General features: G+C 43.9%; 1 protein-coding gene across 3 annotated transcripts in view; it reads left to right on the top strand.

Annotated features, from left to right (window-relative positions):
• Positions 1 to 22,533, top strand: part of LOC121275646 (patched domain-containing protein 3-like) — an 82,146-nt gene that overhangs the window by 7,697 nt on the left and 51,916 nt on the right. The window contains exons 1-2 of one of the 3 annotated variants that reach the window (XM_041183151.1): positions 17,844 to 17,956; positions 18,193 to 18,272. The gene's annotated coding sequence lies outside the window, so the exon portion shown is untranslated. Of the gene's footprint in view, positions 1 to 17,843; positions 17,957 to 18,192; positions 18,277 to 22,533 lie in introns of those variants that run through there. The other 2 variants (XM_041183153.1, XM_041183152.1) reach the window with 2 other exon arrangements.

The raw sequence follows: 22,533 nt of genomic DNA, 5'->3' as shown, positions 1-22,533 counted from the left end.
ATTTGTTAGTGGGTCATTTTAACTCCAAAAGTGGATGTTTTGGGTCGTGTGGAAGGTTAACATGTTAATAACTGAATCAGAAGCCCACAGGCCTCAAACCTACTAACTTCTGGTTTTAACCTAGGCAGGAAAAGGAAGCGGCAGGTGACCAATCTGTTCTCAGGAGGCATGTCAGTCATTGAGGCCTTTTAAGGAGGCTACATGCCTCCATTTTTATGCTGTATTTATTTTTAATCAAAGCTGGAATTCTTGGACTTGGGAAACACTATAGGTAAAAGGAAGTGGCATGTGCTTTTGCAGCACTGCTTATGGGCCAGGGAAAGCAGGAGTTTTTTTCTATAGGTCCAACAAGCTGACCTATAAGGAGGAAAGAGAGTTTGCGTGATGGTCTTAGTTCACAGGAATGGAGAGATTGTGAGGTGGGGTCAGATTGTGGGAACAAAAGAGTTCACAGGAAGGCTTTGATCCTGTATAGAAAAGAGGTGGCTTCAAGTTGCATGGTGGATACAGATTGAATAGCAGGTTTAAATTTCAGGAGGGAAAAAAGATGATGAAAGGGAGCAGAGATTACAGGAGGTTAGAGAGATCACAAGATGGGCTTAGATTGCAGAAAGGAAGAGAGATTGTAGGGTTGGGGCAAGAGATAGTGGCATGAAATTGGAGCATGGTGTGGATTCGGATCCCAGGCCCGCTCAGAATGCAGGAGGGAAGAGTGTTTGCTATAATGGCCTCCAATCATGTAATGGGCTTAAATTACTGGAGAAAGGAGAGATCAGCCACTTGGCTCAGATCACAGGTTGGGCTTGATTCCCACAGTGGGCTCGGATTGCTGAAGAGAAGAGAAATCAAGGGGTGGGCTCATTGCGGGAGGGAAGAGAGACCCCATGGTGGGGCAGCCAGAGTTTGTTGAGTGGCACTGATTGCAGATGTGAAGGATGATCGGCGGTGGCTCATCTTGCAGGATAGGTTTAAATGGTGGTTGTGGGTCCGAAAGATTACATGATGATCATTGGTTCCTGTCCCCCTCTAACTTCTGGGTTTCCCAAGCCCTGGTTGAGGAGGTGGATGCATGTAAATTCAAATTGATAATAAATCCTGAGGTATGCAGCCTCATTTAAATATTATAATTACTGACCCATTGTCAGTGTAGTTTACTCATCTGGTTAAACTGGAAATGGACATTTTCATACCAGCTTAGTGAGTTTTCCTATTTTTTCAAATGTAGCCTCCTCTCCGAGTTGTCGAGACAGTGATGGAGAAAGGGTGTTCTACTCCAGAAAGCTAATTGGTGAAGGATAGAACTGGATCTAAATATCAGACACTTTCATACTTATTACGTGTTACCCATTACATGCATCCACTTCCTAACCCAACAATCATAGTTTTAGTCTGTCTTTTTACATGTCTTTTGATCCAACCAAAAGATTGTCAATAAAGCAAAACTAAGTGCCCCTTTTCAAAAGTATGCCGCTAGACACTAACAAAAACTAAAATTTGAAAGGAAACTTAACCAATCAAATTAAGGTGAGAGTTCTGGGGTTGATGATACACTCCAGTCTCCCCAATGTCCGCCAGTTGCAGAAAGCCTTAAGACGACCTGTATACACCACACACTCCCTTTCCAGGGAAAACTTGCTGCAGATATAGTTATGGAAGAAAGGCAGGCTTCAGGCTGAATAGCTGCCTGGACCTGATGATGGTCACCTTGAAACAGGAACAGCAGCAGCACTCTCACAAGGAGGTCCTCCAATTTATCTGTGGCCAAAGTTCAGGCATGTGGGATTGAAGTGCAGCCAGAAATTGAAGAATAGCCCCCTTAGATAATGAAAGAGGGGTTGCGACCTCACACATCATACGTAGATGTGAAACACAGACCCTTCAGATTGCAGAAATTGCAGGTGGCCTGGGAGCCTGTGAATTGAATCAATATTGCACAGGACTGCAGTGTGCAACACCCTCCACTTCAAATCCCCAGTGGATGAAGGGAGGAATCCTGCATAGAGAGCCTCCCAGCTGGGACACCAGCTGCCTCCAGGCAGCAGGATGGAATGCCATGGTGTGCCTGGATAGTAGACAAGGATGAGGAAGCGGAAGGTGTCCCTGTGGAGATTGGTGGCACTGAGGGGATTTCCAAGAGATGGCTCAAGTTGTGGGGCTAAGGTGTGGTTTTGGGGTCTGGCATCAATGAGAAATTCCATCTGAACAGGGATCAGCTCAGAAGGAAGTCCTCCATAAGTTTGAGCTGCCTTGAGTGCAGTCAGGGCACTTGTTTAAGATTTTTAATGGATTTGGCCATGAGCTAGATCCACCCAATGACTTGCATTGTGCCAGCTTCTCCAGTGATATCCAGCCCCCTCTTCCCCTAGCCACACAAACCCACAAAAATCATGGAGGAACAGATTCCTGAGCAGTGGATCCCAAAGGATAGCCAACACTCTTGATGGCGGAGAGCTCCACCTGGGGGTGACTATATTCCAGACTCCGATCAGGAGTTGGTAAAAGATGGGCAGCTCCTGCAAGAAGACATAGAACCCCCCACCAACCATAAGAAGATACGTGACCCAGACCAAGAGTCAGTGTGATGTTAAGACCTAGACATAGCTTCTTGCTTGTACCTTTTAGTGTGTAAATATATATGGTTTCAAGTAGTTAAAGACTTTCTACTACAAAAAGACTACAAAGACTTCTTCAACACACATTTCTGTAACCAACACCATCCCAACATGGTGTCGATGGTGGAATCAAAAACCCTCAACCTCACAGAAATATTGAAAGACTAAGAAAAAGAAACCCTTCAACAGAAATTCTGACCTTAAAGAAGCTCCCATCTGAAGCTGAAGATGCTGATAAAATTCGCCAGAGAAAGCTCCAGAGAAAAGTAGAATCTCCCTTGGGAGTCCAGAGCCTGCAAGAGTCAGCCAAACCGTTTTAAGTTCCAGGCTGCAGCTAGTCCTAAGAACCCCTTTCACCAATCCATTTGAATGAAACTCATCACTAAACCCAATCCCAGACTCTGAGCCTCCACACATGGCCTCCGAGTTTGAAAAAGGAAAAAAATTTACGTTGCTGTTTCTCGGGAATGTCGCAACCATCTGATTCATAAAACAGCAAGCCTGCATTGAATTTGAATGCCTTGTTACTCGCAACAATAAATCGCTCAATGAAATAAAATCAGCAGATAGACAACCCATGCAGCCATTGTTAAAAATTTTTCTTCCAGAAGTTCGCCACTTCCTCTCCACCCAAAATGTTCAGAAGCCCACCAAAACCATTAAGCAAGGGAAATCCTTTATACTGCAGTGAGTAGCAATACCATCCTGAAAGCCTGTAAGCTTAAACACACTTGTTTATGCAATAGGGCTAATTGCAGACATCATTGCATGATAGGATATTAATGAGCCATCTGCCAAATTTGATGAGGTTCTAAAATCTTTTGACATTTATTTTAACTTGCGATGCAACAAAATATTGGAAAGAGCCAAATTCAATTTGAGAGTCCAACTGCCTGGAGAACCTGACGATTCCTTCATAAATGATATCTGCAGGATGGCAGAGGGATGTGTATACGGAGATTTAAAGCTTGAACTCAGACAGAATAGCGGTGGGTATTGTGGACAGTTCACTCTCTGACCTCTTACAAGCAAAAAATGATCTAACCATGTACAAGGCAATCCAGATCACAGAATCTCACAGTGCAGAAGAGGCTCTTCAGCCCATTGAGTCTGCACCGACACGAGAAACTCCTGACCTACCTGCCTAATCCCATTTACCAGCACTTGGCCCAGAGCCTTGAATGTTATGACATGCCAAGTGCTCATCCAGGTACTTTTCAAAGGATGTGAGGCAATCCACCTCCACCACCCTCCCAGGCAGCGCATTCAAGACCGTCACCACCCTCTGGGTAAAAAAGTGTTTCCTCACATCCTCCCCATACCTCCTGCCCTCACCTTGAACTTGCGCCCCCTCGTGACTGACCCTTCGACAAAGGGGAACAGCTGCTCCCTATCCACCCTGTCCATATCCCTCAATCTTATACACCTCGATCAGGTCGCTCCTCAGTCTTCTCTGCTCCAACGAAAACAACCCAAGTCTATCCAATCTTTCTTCATAACTTAAGTGTTTCATCCCAGGCAACATCCTGGTGTATCTCCTCTGCACCCCCTCCAGTGCAATCATATCCTTCCTATAATGTGGCGACCAGAACTGCACACAGTCCTCCAGCTGTGGCCTCACCAAGGTTCTATACAACTTCAACATGACCTCCCTGCTTTTATAATCTATGCCTCGATTGATAAAGGCAAGTGTTCCATATGCCTTTTTCACCATCCCACTAACATGCCCCTCCGCCTTCAGAGATCTATGAACACACATGCCAAGGTCCCTTTGTTCTTCAGAACTTCCTAGTGTCATGCCGTTCATTGAATACTTCCTTGTCAAATTACTCCTTCTAAAGTGTATCACCTCACACTTTTCAGGGTTAAATTCCATCTGGCACTTATCTGCCCATTTGACCAACCCATCTATATCTTCCTGTAGCCCAAGACACTCAGCCTCACTGTTAACCACACGGCCAATCTTTGTGTTGTCTGCAAACTTACTAATCCTACCCCCCACATAGTCATCTATGTCATTTATATAAATGATGAATAATAAGGGACCCAGCACAGATCCTTGTGGTACGCCACTGGACACCAACTTCCAGATAGTTAGACTGTCTGAGCTATGCCAGCAACACAGGACAACCCTAAGGTGAGAGAATACAACATGGGGCAGAAGCCAACCTCAGTCCAGCTTATCAGGTTACAAAGATGCAGGGACAATCCAAGCCAGGGAAAGCATTTCCTGAACCATCCAGCAGAGCGACCTTGCTGGTGCTGAGGTGTGAAGTGCCCTCACAGGAGAGATCAGTATCCTTCGGGTACAGCCCAATGCTTCCTCTGCAACAGAAAGGGGAAACTGTGCAAGTCAAAACCCTAGCACCGTACAGATAGCCTTAAGGTAATTCACGAGTTTGTGACCGAAAACCCAGAAGACATACAGCCATGCTCCTTGGGTGAGGTCAAAGATTGTGGTTCTTATTTTGGAATGCTGACATCCTGGTAAATGGCCATCTAATAAATTTTATATTATTAAATTCAGGTGACAGTCCTGTAGACAAGAAACCATGGCTCAAAGACCTCTTGCTTTGAACAAAGGACAGTCCACTTTGACTCCCTTGTCCCTTAAACTCCTGGTCATCAGCAGGATTCTGGAACCATTGAAGTATGGCAGCAAGCAAATCTTTGAGCTGAGGAACATTATCCATAACCTTCCTTTCTCTCTCCTGAGCAGGGATGCCTGCGTAACCCTGGATTTCCTCCAGTCGGAAGAGGATGTCTAAAACTACCACTGTCGTTAGCCAGCCAGAACAGCATGATCCTGAGCATTCAAACGCAAAAGAGTATTCAGACCTTCGATCTTTCTTCTCATTGCAGAATAAGTTTGTCCATTATCATTCCAGTCCCCAGTGATCAGACCAACCTACTGCCCGTGAGATTACCATGACGTCCCCAGTGGAAGTGGTACCAGAGAATGATCAGTCTGAGAAGCCTCTACATCCAACTAGGATGATAGTACAGTTGGTTGACACAGCAACCACTATGCATGTACTGTAACTTCCAATCAGCATACCACAACCACAAGGGATGCTTGAACCTGGTAGCAGTTTCTCATGATCGACAACAAAACCTAGAGGTGAGTGTACCACTAAACCATCTTTTCACCACAGGAACACCCTTCCTCTGCCTCAGAGGGCTTCAAGACGGCCCACATGAAGAAAGAAGGAAAAGTGCCAAGGAGATGAATACCCTGTTTGCCCACCCCAAGAAACAATTGAGAGTAACGCCAATCATGGACCAGCTCAACAGTCAAACCGACTAGGTGTGGCAAAAGAAGCAAAAGCGATATGAGAAAAAAACCTTTTCACACAGCGAGTGGTTGGGGTCTGGAATGCATTGCCTGAGAGTGTGGTGGAGGCAGGTTCAATCGAGGCATTCAACAGGGAATTGGATGATTTTCAAATAATGTGCAGGGTTACTGGGAGAAGGCAGGAGAATGGCACTAGGTGAAATGCTCATTTGGAGAGCCAGTGCAGATACGATGGGCTGAATGATCTCCTTCTGCGCTGTAAATCTAAGCTACATCCAGGCCCATGATCAGTTCTTGCCTCATAACCTTTTCTCACTCCCACTTTTCGCAGAATGTGCATTATTTCAAGTTGAATGATTATCCACATAACATTCAATGGGTGTACTATTTTCAGTACTTCCCTTGTACAGAATTTGACTTAACATAGTTGCTAAATAGAATCCCATATCCACTGAATCCACAAGAACCAGTTTTTCAGCAGCTAAAGAACTTTTATCAACTCTTTTTTATTTTTTAAAATCCCAAGCTATAGGATGACGCTTCCCATTTTCATCCATCAGAAATATGAAGCCAGCTGAATACTCATCAAAATGATTCACATGTGTAGCATTGTTAAAAATTAATAGTTTCATGTTCTTTGAATTTTGTAAGGATGGGAACTTATTTCTCTAGGTTTATTTTTTATAATGTTTTATTTGCCCTTAAAATATGCTTTACTTCAGGGTGTTTCACTCTAATGCTTAATTCCCAACGTATCAAAACTAACTTCTGGTCTAGAATATGTGCCAGATCAGTTCAACTGACCAATCAAGCTTCACAATTGCTCTGTCTCTTCTTTAAACCATCATCTTTCTGTACTGAGTTGGGTGTAATATTCTCTAAATCTGATTGTAGATTTAAAGTTATTCCAGACCTACTCTGTTTAATATCTAAATCAGTATATTTAAAAGTCCCACAAGATTAACAGGATTTTGCCATAGATTAATTGATGGGGACTATACCTTCTAAGTGGAGCTGATTCGCTCAATTGGCTAGACAGCTGTTGTTATGGATTAGATTAGTGCCAACAGCATGGGTGTTTGATCTCTGTTTCTGACTGAGGTAGATTTGAGATCTGTCTCCTTGCCCTAGCTGTAGTTTAGTGGATAATCACTAAAGACATGCATTTGGGCAGAGAACTGAAGATGATGCCTTCCAATTGTTTGGAGTGAATTCTTCGCATGAACTGCCCATACCAGGATGGATTTGTCAACTTGCAGTCTGGTTGATCATCTAAATTTTTATGCAGCATTTCATTTATCATCGCATGATTCCTTTCACAAAGTCCATTGCTGAAAAGTCCTTGAGCTACAGTATTCATGACCATGATGTTCAGGTTTTCACACATTTTTCTGAACTCATCATTGGTAAATTTCCCTCCATTAGCAGTCAGAAATATTGCTGGTGCCCAAGTCTGGTCCCTATCCATTTCTCCATGATTTTGTTTATACTATGTATTAATGTAGAAAGACTTAAATCTGGTCACAAGGTCTACATAATGCAGAAAGAAAATATTTCTGCCTTTGTCTCATGCCAACTGCCTTGTCAAAGTCACGTGCCAATGGAAGGCTTAAAATATGTTGTTAACACTCTCCAATACTTTTACATATTTCACACTCCTATTAATTTCATATTCTTTTCATCAACCATACCCTTACCTTTTAGCAGGATTTTAAACCTTTAGGTAAGTAGGGTAAATTGTCTATGCAACATTAAGACAATTTGCTCTTTTCTCTCAAATTCATATCACATATGATATGCCCTTAATATTTGTCTAAAGATCTGCTGAGAAGACCCAGGCAAAATAATTGTCTTTTCATGCTCCACGCCAAGTTTCATTTGTGCACTTTTCATAGAAAGTTTACTCAACGGCATAGGTATCTCACTAGTCTGCATCTGTACTTGTAAAATGGCTTCTTACTCCAGCTGTTTTACATGGAATTACAAACTTTTAGTGACCTCAACCCTAAAGCAAATAGTACTTCTATGTTGTACTATCAAGTGAATTAAGGTAACGTTTGAACCAATTTATTCCACAAAACACCAAAGCGCAAGCATTATCTAGCACTGCGCAGTTAAATGTCTGCGCGATTATCATCACAGGATTAGAACACCTTGTGACCAGTATAATTTGTTCAGATTCATCATTATCTTCACCTTCCTCAGAATTCTGTCTTTTGCAATAATAGCTGGATTTGCTCATGGTGCTTTCATCTTGATTCTGCCTGTCATTAATCCTGCCATAGTTTTGATGTGTATATCCAGTATCTGGACCAGTTTGAAATCTGGCAATCATTGAATCCTTTATTCATTGTGTCACTGTGGAATGTTTCATTTGTTTCACTGAAGACTTAAGGAAATGACTGTTTGCCCAGGAATTTTTTTCAAGGAAGTTGACATCTGATCAAACAGGGTCTCCCTCTCTGAGAACCGAACATCAGTTAGAACCAGGAGCCTGTCCATATGAAACACCTAAGCACAATATAGCAAATTAAACGCTAGTGCTGATCCAGAGATTCTCAAATTGAATTTCTTCAATCTTTTTATACAATCTGTTAAAGTCCATAATATGTTCCTCCATCTGTTTTTTGATTTCTATCAAGGTCTGAGCATGCCTTATAGGCACTTAACAGATCATCTTTCTTGTAAATCTCATCCAAGAACTGTAATAGAAGGCCCAAACTTTCATCACTATCCAACTGACGGGCTTCCAGCTCACAAAACACTTTTAACTTTACTTCTTGATGGAAGCAACAACTTCAAGGCCATACTTTGTCTCTTTGGTAGGGACAAAAGCTCTGTCCGCATATTCATTTGTCTACTGGTCATATGATTCAGAGTTGTTTTCTGCCATTTTTCACAATGGTCCCTAGGATAGTAGTTTTCTGGCAGATAATTTTTTTCTTAGCTTCCAACCTTCAACTCTAGGCAACCATCCTTTGCTATTAATGTTCTATTCCAGCAAGCCACTTGGTGAAGGATAGAACAGGAGCTAATCTTTACACACTTCTATATCTACTTATAGAGCTTATACATTACAAGCATATATTCCATAAACCCAACAACCACAATTTCAGTCTGTGTCTATTTATAGGAGCTCAAGTAAATCCCCAGTTAATGCCCACCACATGTATTCAATTAACCTCCCCTAACCCTACAACCCTCCAAGATTTCTCATTCGTCCAATTCTGACCTTTTGCATATAACTGATTTTAATCACTCTGCCATTTTGCAGCTGTGCCTATTACATTCCTTTGTTTAAAAAGTGATGTAGGATGCCAGGAAATACTCTACAAAGAACCGTCACCCACTGCTAGACATTGAGATATCTCATGAGTTCAGAATTGATTCAAATTGAAAAATTCCTCAGAGTTCCATTCTAAGTTGCTTGCTGGCTGTAATACAAGGAATCCTGGGCCCCTACAATCTCCCTGAGCTTGCTTCAGGAACTTGGAGAGAAATTTTCTAGATTTTTTTCCTCCAGAATTGCCAACAGATTTCCATTTGGCAAGGTCAGAGTATGATAAGTGGGAGAGTAAAAATGCACGTGAGGTTGCACTTTTGACTGGATAAGTGACTTTGATGGTCTTAAGTTCACATCATGTGCAGCTGGCTACAACTTAAAGATGAATAAGATGAAGATGGGAAGAGTTTAAGGTGGAAACTACAAACCATACAGCCTAGGAGAGTGAAGACATGACCCTCACTGGTGATGTCAATAGAAAGTGGGATGCATAAGATCCAGAGTCAGGTAATGAAGTGGACAGAGCATTAATAGAATTCAAGGAGATGAATGAGGCTACAGAAGGATTGAAATTTTAAATTTGAACCAGCTGGAGAATGGGGTCAATGGTGAGTGGGACATATTGCGGAATAGAAGTTGGGTGACACAAATTGGGATCAGCTGAAGTTTATGCAGGGTAGAAGATTGAGTCTGGTCAGGAGGGCAATAGAGTAATCGAATAAAGCTGACAAAGGCAAGAATGATTGTTTCAAAAGCAGATGGATGAAGTAGGGGCAGTGGCAGGTGAGGTGGGTGTAAGTAATCATTGTGATGGAGAAGATACGAGTGGGTAACTCTGTTCATGGGTTGAACAAGCATTGAGATTGCAAACAGTTTGGTTTAACTTAAGACAGTGGTCAAAGTCGGGGGCGGGGGGGCGCAGAAATCAGTGATGGGAATTTACAGGTCAAATGTTTTCCATCTTCCCAATATTTAGTAGTTCCTCAGATACTAAAGTAGTTAGTGCCTGTATGCAACAAGACCTGGACAGCATTTAAGGCTTTGGATGATATGTGGTGAAAATGTTGCTTGCCACCTAAGTGGCAGGCAATGGCCACCTCCAACAAAGAATATAACCACCTCCCCTTCACATTCATTGGCATTACCATTGCTGAATCTTCCACTATCAACATCTTGAGGGTTAACATTGATCAGAAACTGAACAGGACCAGCCATATAAATACCATGGCTACAAAAGCAGATCAGAGGCTGGCAATTCTGCTGTGAGTAACTCACCAATTGACGCCCCAAAGCATGTCCACCATCTATAAGGCCCAAGTCAAGAGTGTGATAGAATGCTCGCAACTTGCTTGGTTGAGTAAAGCTCCAACTCAATAAGCTTGACACCATCCAGGACAAAACAGAATGCTAAAACGCCATCCCATCCACCACCAACATTCACTCCCTCCACCACCGACGCACAGTGGCAGCAGTGTTACCATCTACAAGGCACACCAGCAACACACCAATGTTCCTTCGACAGCATCTGCCAAACACGCGACCATTATTACCTAGAAGAACAAGGAGTTGTTTCTTATTATAACTGGGTGAGGAGGAATGAGCTGGCTCCCCCTTTTTTTTAAGCCCCTTTGGTTGGTTGCAACAGAGGTTTGTTTAAAATTCTTTCCCGTGTGGACACCTTTTCCAAATGTATTTATTTTTCAACAAGGAAACAATCAAACCAGGTTTCCTTGAGTCATAGAACCATAGAACAATAGAACACTACAGCACAGAAAACAGGCCATTTGGACTTTCTAGTCTGTGCCGAAATATTATTCAGCTAGTCCCATTGACCTGCACCCAGTCCATAACCCTCCAGACATCTCCCATCCATGTATCTAATTTATTCTTAAAATTTAAGAGTGAGCCCGCATTTACCACGTCAGATGGTAGCTTGTTCCACACACTCACCACTCTCTGAGTGAAGAAGTTCCCCCTAATGTTCCCCCTAACCCTTTCCCCTTTCACCCTAAAGCCATGTCCTCTCGTGTTTATCTCTCCTAATCTAAGTGGAAAGAGCCTACTCGCATTTACTCTGTCTATACCCCTTATGATTTTGTAAACTTCTATCATATCTCCCCTCATTCTTCTACGCTCCAAGGAATAAAGTCCTAACCTGTTTAATCTTTCCCTGTAACTCATCTCCTTAAGACCCGGCAACATCCTAGTAAATCTTCTCTGCACTTTCTCAATCTTACTGATATCCTTCCTGTAGTCGGGCGACCAGAACTGCACACAATACTCCAAAGTTGGCCGCACCAATGTCTTATACAACCTCACCATAACAACCCAACTCCTATACTCAATACTTTGATTTATGAAGGCCAGTATGCCAAAAGCTTTCTGTACAACCTTGTCTACCTGTGACGCCACTTTCAGGGAACTACATATCTGAACTGAAACAAAAACAGAATTACCTGGAAAAACTCAGCAGGTCTGGCAGCATCGGTGGAGAAGAAAAGAGTTGATGTTTCGAGTCCTCATGACCCTTCCACAGAACTGGTTCCACAGAACAGTTCTGCGGAAGGGTCATGAGGACTCGAAACGTCAACTCTTTTCTTCTCCACCAATGCTGCCAGACCTGCTGAGTTTTTCCAGGTAATTCTGTTTTTGTTTTGGATTTCCAGCATCCACGGTTTTTTGTTTTTATCTATGTATCTGAACTCCCAGATCCCTTTCTTCCTCCGCTCTCCTCAGTGCCCTACCATTTACTGTGTATATCCTACCTTGGTTTAACCTTCCAAAATGTAACACCTCACACTTCTCTGCATTAAATTCTATCTGCCATTTTCTGGCCCATTTTTCCAGTTGGTCCAGATCTCTCTGCAAGCTTTGCAAGCCTTCCTCGCTGTCCACAACGCCTCCAATCTTAGTGTCATCAGCAAACTTGCTGATCCAATTCACCACATTATCATCCAAATCATTGATATAGACAACAAACAACAATGGTCCCAGCACAGATCCCTGAGGCACACACTTGTCACAGACCTCCAGTCTGAGAAGCAATCATCCACTACCACTCTCTGTCTTCTCCCACAAGCCAATTTCAAATCCAGTTTACAACCTCTCCATGGATACCAAGTGTTTGAACCTTCTGAACTAACCTCCCATGTGGGACCTTGTCAAAGGTCTTACTGAAGTCCACGTAGACAACATCCACAGCCTTTCCTTCATCTACTTTCTTGGTAACCTTGAAAAACTCTACAAGGTTCGTTAAACACGACCTACCATGCACAAAGCCATGCTGACTATCCTTAATCAGCCCTTGGCTGTCCAAATAATTATATATCCGATCTCTCAGAACACCTTCCAATAATTTACCTACTACTGATGTCAGGCTCACTGGCCTGTAATTACCTGGTTTACTTTTGGAGCCTTTTTTAAACAACGGAACAACATGAGCTACCCTCCAATCCTCCGGCACCTCACCCGTGGCTAAGGACATTTTAAATATTTCTGCCAGGGCCCCTGCAATTTCTACACTAGTCTCCCTCAAGGTCCAAGGGAATATCATGTCATGCCCAGGGAATTTATCTACCTTTATTCACTGTAAGGCAGCAAGCACCTCCTCCACTTTAATCTCTATGTTCCATGAAACTACTGCTTGTTTCCCTTCCTTCCCTATGCCAGTTTCCTGAGTAAATACTGATGCAAAAAAAACTGTTTAAGATCTCCCCCGTCTCGTGAGTCTCCAATCATAGACGACCACTCTGATCTTCAAGGGGACCAATTGTGTCCCTTACTATCCTTTTACTCTTAATATACTTGTAGAATCCCTTCAGGTTTACCTTCACATTATCTGCCAAAGCAACCTCATGTTTTTTTTTGCCTTCCTGATTTCCTTTTTTAGTATTTTCTTACATTTTCTATACTCTACAAGTACCTCATTTGCTTCTTGTTGTCTATACCTGCTATACACCTCTCTCTTCTTAACCAGATTGCCAATATCCCTTGAAAACCAAGGTTCCCTATGCCTGTTAACTTTGCCTTTAATCCTGACAGGAACATGCAAACTCTGCACTCTCAAAATTTCGCATTTGAATGCCTTCCATTTACTGAACACATCTTTGAGAAAACAACTTATGCCAATCCAATTTCTCATTTCCAAAAAATTGGCCTTTCTCCAATTTAGAATCTCAACTCGAGGACCAGACCTATCCTTATCCATAATTAGCTTAAAACTAATGACATTGTGGTCACTGGACCCAAAATGTTCGCCTACACATACTTCTGTCACCTGACATGTCTGGTTCCCTAATAGGAGATCAAGTATTGCATCCTCTCTCGTTGGTACCTCTATGTATTGATTTAGAATACTTTGCTGAACACATTTGACAAACTCCAAGCCATCCAGCCCTTTTACAGTATGGGAATCTGCTATCTCTCTACAGATTTGCTCCTCCAATTCTCTCTGACTATTGGGCGGTCTATAATACAACCCTATTAGTGTGGTCACACCTTTCCCATTCCTCAGCTCCACCCATATGGCCTATGTAGACGAGCCCTCCGGGCTGTCCTGCTTACGCACAGCTGTGATATTTTCCCTGACTAGTAATGCCACTCCTCCCCCTTTCATCCCTCCCCCTCTATCACGTCTGAAACAACGGACCCCGGAACATTGAGCTGCCCCACCTGCAACCAAGTCTCACTACTAGCAATAATGTTGTAATCCCACGTGCCAATCCACACCCTAAGCTCATCTGCCTTTCTGACAATACTCCTTGTATTGAAATAAACGCACCTGAGAACATTTCTATCATGTACGGACCCTTGATTTCTGTCTATACCTGCATTCCTCGCTCGACCTTTATCCTCCTCCACCCCACTATCTGCTCTAACACTCTGGTTCCTCTCCCCCTGCAAATCTAATTTAAACGCCCCGGAGCAGCACTAGCAAACCTGCCCGCAAGGATGTTAGTCCCCTTCCAGTTCAGGTGCAAACCGTCCCGGAGTCAAAGAAAGAGTAAGTTTATTAATTACTAGAACCTGAGGAAAAATAATAAAAGATGCAACACAGATTGGAAAAGAAGGTTGAATCCAAATAAAAGTTAAGAATATACAGATAAGTCCTTGGCTTGTCCATGAGGTGTAGCTGGTGGTACGTTGCAGTCGTTAGGTGATTTCAGTAGAACTCTGGAGCTGACTTTGGCAGTTTTACAGTCTGTTGGAGACACTTGTTGGCTTGTTCCCAGAGGGACAGATTACCTACTTGTCTCTGCAAGAATGACTTAGAAGACTGGTGTTTCTTTTTTGCTTCTGTTTGTCTTAAAGACACTTGTTTTCAGCGAGAGAGATAGAGAAACAGAGGGAGAGGTATCCTGGAAAAATTTATTAATTTTGCTTCCAATTTCCATCTCTCCATCATTTTCACATGGTTCATCTCTGACACTTCCCTTCCTTGACCTCTCTGTCTCAATTTCTGGTGATAGCCTGTCCACCAATATTCATTACAAGCCTACCGACTACCACAGCTACCTGGACTAAAACTTCTCACAACCTGTAAGGACTCCATCCCATTCTCTCAGTTCCTTCGCCTCCGTCGCATCTGTTCTGATGATGCCACTTTCAAAAACAGTTACTATGACACGTATTCCTTCTTCCTTAACCGAGGTTTTCCACCCATGATGGTTGACAGGGCCCTCAACTGTGTCCGGCCCATCTCCCACGCATCCGCCCTCATACCTTCCTCTCCCTCCCAGAACCATGATAGGGTACCTCTTGTCCTCACTTATCACCCCACCAGCCTCCACATTCAGAGGGTCATCCTCTGTGTTTCCGCCAACTCCAGCATGATGCCACCACCAAACACATCTTCCCTTCACACCCCCCCCCCCCCCCCCCCCCCCCCCCCCCAGCCAACCCAGCGGCATTCCGCAGGGATCATTTCCTCCGGGACACCCTGGTCCACTTCTCCATCACCCCCCTATACCTCAACCTCCTCCCACGGCACCTTCCCATGCAAACGCAGAAGGTGCTACACTTGCCCCTTTACTTCCCCCCTCCTCACCGTCCAAGGGCCCAAACACTCCTTTCAAGTGAGGCAGCATTTCGCTTGCACTTCCCTCAATTTAATCTACTGCATTTGCTGCTCCCAATGCAGTTTCCTCTACAGTGGAGAGACCAAATGAAGACTGGGTGACCGCTTTGCGGAACACCTTCGGTCTGTCCGCAAGCATGACCCAGACCTCCCTGTCGCTTGCCATTTCAACACACCGCCCTGCTCTCATGCCCACATGTCCGTCCTTGGCCTGCTGCAATGTTCCAGTGAGGCTCAATGCAAACTGGAGGAACAGCACCTCATCTTCCGACTAGGCACTTTACAGCCTTCCAGACTGAATATTGAATTCAACAACTTTAAATCATGAACTCTCTCCTCCATCCCCACTCCCCCTTCTGATCCCCCCTTTTCCAATAATTTATATAGATTTTTCTTTTCCCACCTATTTCCATTATTTTTAAATGTATTTCCATCCATTGTTTTATTGCTACCTTTTAGCCTATTTCGATCCCTTCCCCCCACCCCACCCCCACTAGAGCTATCTGTACCTTGCTCATCCTGCTTTCTACCCTTAATGTCACCATTAGCACATTTCTTTGCTTAATATCACCACTGTCAACACCTCTTTGTCCTTTTGTCTATGACATCTTTTGGCAATCTCCACCTATCACTGGCCCTCTATCCAGCTCTATCTGTCCCACCCCACCCCTTAAACCAGTTCATATTTCACCTCTTTTCTATTTTTCCTTAGTTCTGTTGAAGAGTCATATGGACTCGAAACGTTAACTGTATTCCTCTCCACAGATGCTGTCGCACCTGCTGAGTTTTTCCAGGTAATTTTGTTTTTGTTTAGGGAGAGGTATGCTTCTTGCTTCTGTGTCATTGTTCTTCTGCTCTGTTTTTCAGAGCCAGTTTTAAACTCATTTCTTTGTGTATTCCTGGGAGGGACTTCAATAGGCATGTCTTGCATCCAAAGTCCATTTTGCTTTCATCTCAAGCTTTTTGACACATTCTTAGATATAAATCAACAGGAGATGGTTTCCGGATGTCTGATCGGATGTAGCTGACTGGGGGACAGTTTCCATTGTCTTCAGAGAAACCTTGATTTAAAAGTGAAGCCTTTTGCATTTTTTATGCCTTCCTTTCAAATGTCTATGTTTGAAGTGGGCCTTGACAACTCCCCAGGTGTGAAATTCCATGTCCTCATGGGACAGGGCACTCAGTATAATCCACATAGAAATTTTCCAGAAGGGTCCCTTTACAGTAAAGCCATATTTTGATCAGTGTCTTTCCTGTATTTTTTCTAAAGAAACAGAGGCAGAAATTTCCTCCCCATTGTGGAGGTTGTGCATGGGCGGGGGCAGGCATGAACCTGATCGGCGCCCCCAATTGGGGCTGTGCCGCCATTTTACATGGGCGGGCCCGAAAGTGCTGAGCACTCCCTGTGTGGGTTGGGGGGGGATTCCCTGAGTCGGGGCCTGCATTCTTTCACGCCTGTGTGCGAAAGAGTACAGAAATCTCCAAGGCACGGAGTTGCCTTGGGGAGATAAAGTTCGGAATGAAAGTTTTTATTAAAGACAGAAAGATTATTTAGACATGCCCCCTCATGTGACAGCATCACCTGAGCTGGGACATGTTTATGAAATGCTTGAAAATTTTTTACTTGATTAATAAACCCTTCATGAAACCTCATCCCGCCTGTGGATGAGGTTTCATGAAAAACGTGAAGGCTGCCAGGGCTCTTCGCCTGCCCGCCAACCTTAAGGTTGGACTGGCAGCGTTCTTAACTACTTTATTTCTTTCTTAATGGCCTTAATAGGCCTTTGACAGTTTAGCGGGCACACAGCCAAGTCAGCTGCACGCCCGCCAAACTGAAAATCTGAATAACGAGCTGTGATGTCGGGAGGCGTCAGCGAGCGGGCCCCGCCCCTGCTCACCAAGCCAAAAATTCTTCCCCAGGTCTTCTTGAGGCAGCTCAATATGTTCGTGGTTAGTTAGTTGTTAGTTGTGAGTCACACTGATTCCGACATTGTGTCTGCTGCCATGGTATTCTCTATTGACACAAAAAGTTACAAAATCTGGAGTCTGGGTTGTGGGGTGAGGGAGGAGGAAGCTCATTGGTAAAACTATCTGCAAATTCCCCTCCAAGTCGTACACCATCCTGATTTGGAATTATATCGCCATTCTTTAACTGTTGCTAGTCAAAATCCTGAAAATTCTTCCTTAGTAGGTAGGGTTTACCTACTCCACAAGAACTGGAGCAGTACTTCTCAACATCAAGTAGGGGTGGGCTGACCTTGACAGTGAGGTTCTCATCCCATGAACAAATGAAAAAAAGCTGGAGGAAAAATGGCCCTGGGAGCAATGTTCCACCTAACTCGTAATTATTCCAGCATCACACCTTGAAATGTGGACAATTTCCATGCTAGTCAAAACTTTACAAAATTGGGCCCCATTTAAGGGCCATCAGATTTTCAACATTTTGTTTCAATTACATGCGTAAATAATGCAGAGAAACAAAGCATGTTCATCTCTTGCACAAGTGCTTACGTGTTCCGCCCTTTCCTGCTTCCCTGTGGTCTGTCATATGTCACTGACGCTGCATTTTACCTCAGTGAACAGCTTGTGTCTCTTAATGAAAGGATTTCCAGCTTACGGCATGAAAAGCACTTAGCAGGAATTGATCTTAGCCATATATTTCTGTAATTGGAAATGTCTGCATCTATCAGGTAGGATTTTTTTATGCTTTACCTACATGTAATGCTGAAACAATGTTAACCGGTACACTTCCCTGACAAGATGGTAGAACATCTGTTTCAAAACTTTAACGATGACAATGAGACTATTTTTCTTCAATAAATGTGATGATTTTTTTGTATGTTTGTAATTATTGTTAACGTATTCCAGTCATTCAATCGTGATAATAAATTGGTAAGTCAGTTGCAACTGTTGCTTCTTGTTTCAGCTGCTGTGGCTTAGTTTTAAGTTGACAAGCACTAGGTGTAAGGTCAAAGCAGAAACCACAACCTCAATCAGACATCACGAGTAAGTATGTCACAAACTGTACAAAATTCAAATTGAAGTATAATTTAAAAATTACAGAATAAAATGCATCAAATCTATAGTATAATTATCCTAATCATTGCACATGTGGATGAGCATATGAGATAATAAATTCTGCAGTTTCATCACTGCTTCCCAACCCCACTTTAGACAATTTTAATACTTTTTGGGTGAATATGGAAACAATCTTAGAGTTTTTAACATGATTGAACATTTTGTCTCCAGAAGGGGTGGATTATAATTGAATTGCATTGGAGGGGGTGTAGAGGAGATTCACCAGGATGTTGCCTGGGATGAAACATTTAAGTTATGAAAAGAGATTGGATAGACTTGGGTTGTTTTCGCTGGAGCAGAGAAGACTGAGGGGCGACCTGATCGAGGTGTACAAGATTATGAGAGGCATGGACAGGGAGCAGCTGTTCCTCTTAGTTGAAGGGTCAGTCACAAGGGGACATAAGTTCAAGGTGAGGGGCAGGAGGTTTAGGGGGGACATGAGAAAAAACTTTTTTACCCAGAGGGTGGTGACGATCTGGAATGCACTGCCTGGGAGGGTGGTGGAGGTGGGTTGCCTCACATCCTTTAAAAAAGTATCTGGATGAGCACTTGGCATGTCATAACATTCAAGGCTAGGGGCCAAGTGCTGGTAAATGAGATTAGGTAGGTAGGTCAGGTGTTTCTCATGTGTCAGTGCAGATTTGATGGGCCTCTTCTGCACTGAGATTCTGCAACATTTTATTACATGAAAATGATCAGGTCTCAGCTTTTGTTCCTGGGGTATATATTTATCTTGATATATCCATGATTATGTAACATTTCCCACTCATTGCATTTACACTTGTTTTACTATGTTATTCTTGGTTTAAGAAAAAGGCTGCCTATTCACCATGTAGTAGGAGCAGGAATTATATCAGTGCCTCTCGACTTCCAATGGGCAATTACCCTGCACTGGGAACCATCAGAGACTTCAGATGGTTATGGCTGTCTTACCAGAATAGTTACCCAGGAAAAGTTAGAAAAATTAAAACCACTTCTAACTCCTGGGTAACAATAGTACTGACCAACCCCCCTCATCCTGACCCACTCTTGGGACTACCTCCAAATTACAATCTTGAATTCCTGTCTACCTCCCACCCTGACCAACCCCTACGTTGTTGACCATCCTCCCGACCCTAGGACTATCCCCCACCCCAACTAACCTCTTGACCCTCTGCACCTACCAGGGGAGGTGGTGGCATAGTGGTATTGCCACTGGACTAGTAATCCAGAGGCCCAGGCTAATCCTGATGGACACGGATTCAAATCCCACCAAGGCAGCTGATCAAATTTAAATTCAATTTAGAAATCTGGAATTAAAAGCAAGTCTAATGGTAAAGAAGGGTAAAAACCCTTCCGGTTCACTATTGTCTTTTAGGGAAGGGTATCTGCTGTCCTTGCCTGGTCTGGCCTACATTTGACTCCATACCGCAGCAATGTGGCTGCCTTTTAATACCCTCTGAAATGGCCTAGCAAGCCATGGAGTTGTATCAAAAAACTCTACTAAGTCTAAAAAAGGAATAATGAAACCCAACAGACATCGACCTAGGCACCGGAACCGTCAATGGCAAAATCAGCCCTGTCAATCGTGCAAAGATCTCCTCATTACCATCAGGAGGCTAGTGCCAAATTGGAAGAGCTGTCCCACAGAATAGTCAAGCAACAGCCTGACATGGTTATACTCATGGAATCATACCTTATAGACAATATCCCAGACACCACCATCACCATCCTTGGGTATATCCTGTCCCATAGACCCAGCAGAGGTGGCGGCACAGTGGTGACAGGATTGGCCTGTGAGTCCTCAACATCAAAACTGGACTCCATGAAGGCTCATGGCATTGGGTTAAATATGAGCCAGGAAATCTGCCACCATCCCCCCCTCCTCAATCAACACTCCTCCATGTTGAACACCATGGAGGGTGGCAAGTGCACAGAATGTTCTCTATGTGGGGGACTTCAATGTCCATCACCAAGAGTGGTTTGGTAGCACCACTACTGGTCAAGCTGGCTGAGTCTTAAAGGACATAGCTGCTAGCCTGGGCCTTCAGCACGTGGTGAGGGAACTAACAAGAGGGAAAAACCTATTTGACCTCATCCTCACCAGCCTGCCTGCCGCAGATGCATCCGACCATGACAGTATCAGTAGGAGTGACCGCAGCACAGTCCTTGTGGAGACATAGTTCCAGCTTCACGTTATGGAGACCCACAATTCTAAATGGGATTTGGATCAGATATAGCACATCGATACTGGGTATTCATGAGGCACTGTCGGCCATCAGCAGCAGCAGAAAAACACGAATGCAGGAGGGCACGACAGGAGCAACACCAATGATACTGAAAAATGAAGTGTCAACAAGGTGAAGCCACAACAGGCAACTGCTTGCATGCCAAGGAAACAGCATGCAATAGATAAAGCTGAGCGATCTCACAACCAATGGGTCAGATCTAAGCTCTGCAATCCTGCCACATCAAGTCGTGAATGGTGGTAGACAATTAACCAACTAACTGGAGGAGGCTCCACAAATATCTCCATCCTCAAAAGATTGGGGAGTTGAGCACATTACTCCAAAAGAAAAGGCTCAAGCATTTGCAGTCATCTTCAGCCAAAAGAGCTGTGGGTGATCCATCTTGGCCTCCTCTGGAGGTCTCCAGCATCATAGATGCCAGTCTTCAGCCAATTCAATACCCTCCTTGTGGTATCAAGAAACAGCTGAAAGCACTGGATACTGTACAGGCTATAGGCCCTGACAACATTCTGGCAATAGTACTGAAGACTGTACTCCAAAACTAGCCATGCCCCTAGCCAAACTGTTCCAGTACAGTGACAACGCTACCATCTATCAGCAATGTGGAGATTTGCCTAAGTATGTCCTGTCCACAAAAAGCAAGAAAAATCCAGCCAATTACCGCCTCAGCAGTCTACTCTCGATCATCAGATAAGTGATGGAAAGTGTCGTCGACACTGCTATCAAGTGGCACTTACTCAGCCATCACTTGCTCGCTGAGCTCAAGAGGTGAGGTGAGTGTGACTGCCCATGACATTAAGGCAGCATTTGACTTGAGTGTAGCACCAAGTAGCTTTAGAAATACTGAAGTCAATGGGAATCAGGGGGAAACCCCCACTGGTTAGGAGTCATGCCTAGCACAAAGGAAGATAGTTGTGGTTGTTGGAGCTCAATCATCTCAGTCCTGGGACATCGCTGCAGGCGTTCTTTAGGGTAGTGTCTTCGGCCCAACCATCTTCAGTTGTTTCATCAATGACCTTCCCTCCATTATAGGGTCAGAAGTGGGGATGTTCATGGATGATTGCATAATGTTCAGTACCATTCGTGACTCCTCAGATACAGAAGCAGACCATATCTATATGCAGCAAGACCTGGACAATATTCAGGCTTGGGTTTATAAGTGGGAAGCGTTCATGTCACACAAGTGCCAGGCAATGACCATCTCCAAGAATAGATAATCTAACCATCTCCCCTTTACATTCATTGTTTCAGCAATGGCGATGCCAACAGACATTGACCAGAAACTGAACCAGACTAGCCATTTAAATACAGTGGCTGCAAGAGCAGGCCAGAGGCTGGGAATTCTGCAGAGAGTAACTCACCTCCTGACTCCCCAAGCCTGTCCACCATCTACAAGGCACAAGTCAGGAGAGTGATAGAATACTTTCCACTTGCCTGGATGAATGCAGCACCAAAAACACTCAAGAAGCCCACCAGCTTCTAGGACAAAGCAGCCTGCTTGATTCGCATCACATCCACCACCTTAAACATTCACTCCCTCCTCCACCACCAATGCACAGTGGGAGCAGTGTGTGCCATCTACAAGGTGCACTGTAGAAACTTACCAAGGTTCCTTTAGCAGCACCTTCCAAACATGCGACTTTTACCACCTAGAAGGACAAAGGCAGCAGATGCATGGAAACACCACCACCTGCAAGTTCCCTTCCAAGTCACACCCCATCCTGACTTGAAACTATATCACTGTTCGTTCTCTATCGCTGGATTAAATCCTGGAACTCCCTACATCACAGCACTGTGGCGTTCCTAAAACACATGGACTGCAGCAGTTCAAGAAGGCAGCATACCAGCAACTTTTCATCGGCAGTTAGGGATGGGCAATAAATGCTGGCCTAGTCCCGTGAGCAAATACAAAAAGCCCAACTCTCCCCCATAGACCACTCAACCCCCACCCCACTGACCAC

This window comes from Carcharodon carcharias, chromosome 3 (assembly GCF_017639515.1).
Source record: "Carcharodon carcharias isolate sCarCar2 chromosome 3, sCarCar2.pri, whole genome shotgun sequence".
Lineage (NCBI taxonomy): Eukaryota > Metazoa > Chordata > Chondrichthyes > Lamniformes > Lamnidae > Carcharodon > Carcharodon carcharias.
The sequence above is the reverse complement of the archived record's forward strand: the minus strand, read 5'-3'. Positions and strand labels throughout refer to the sequence as shown.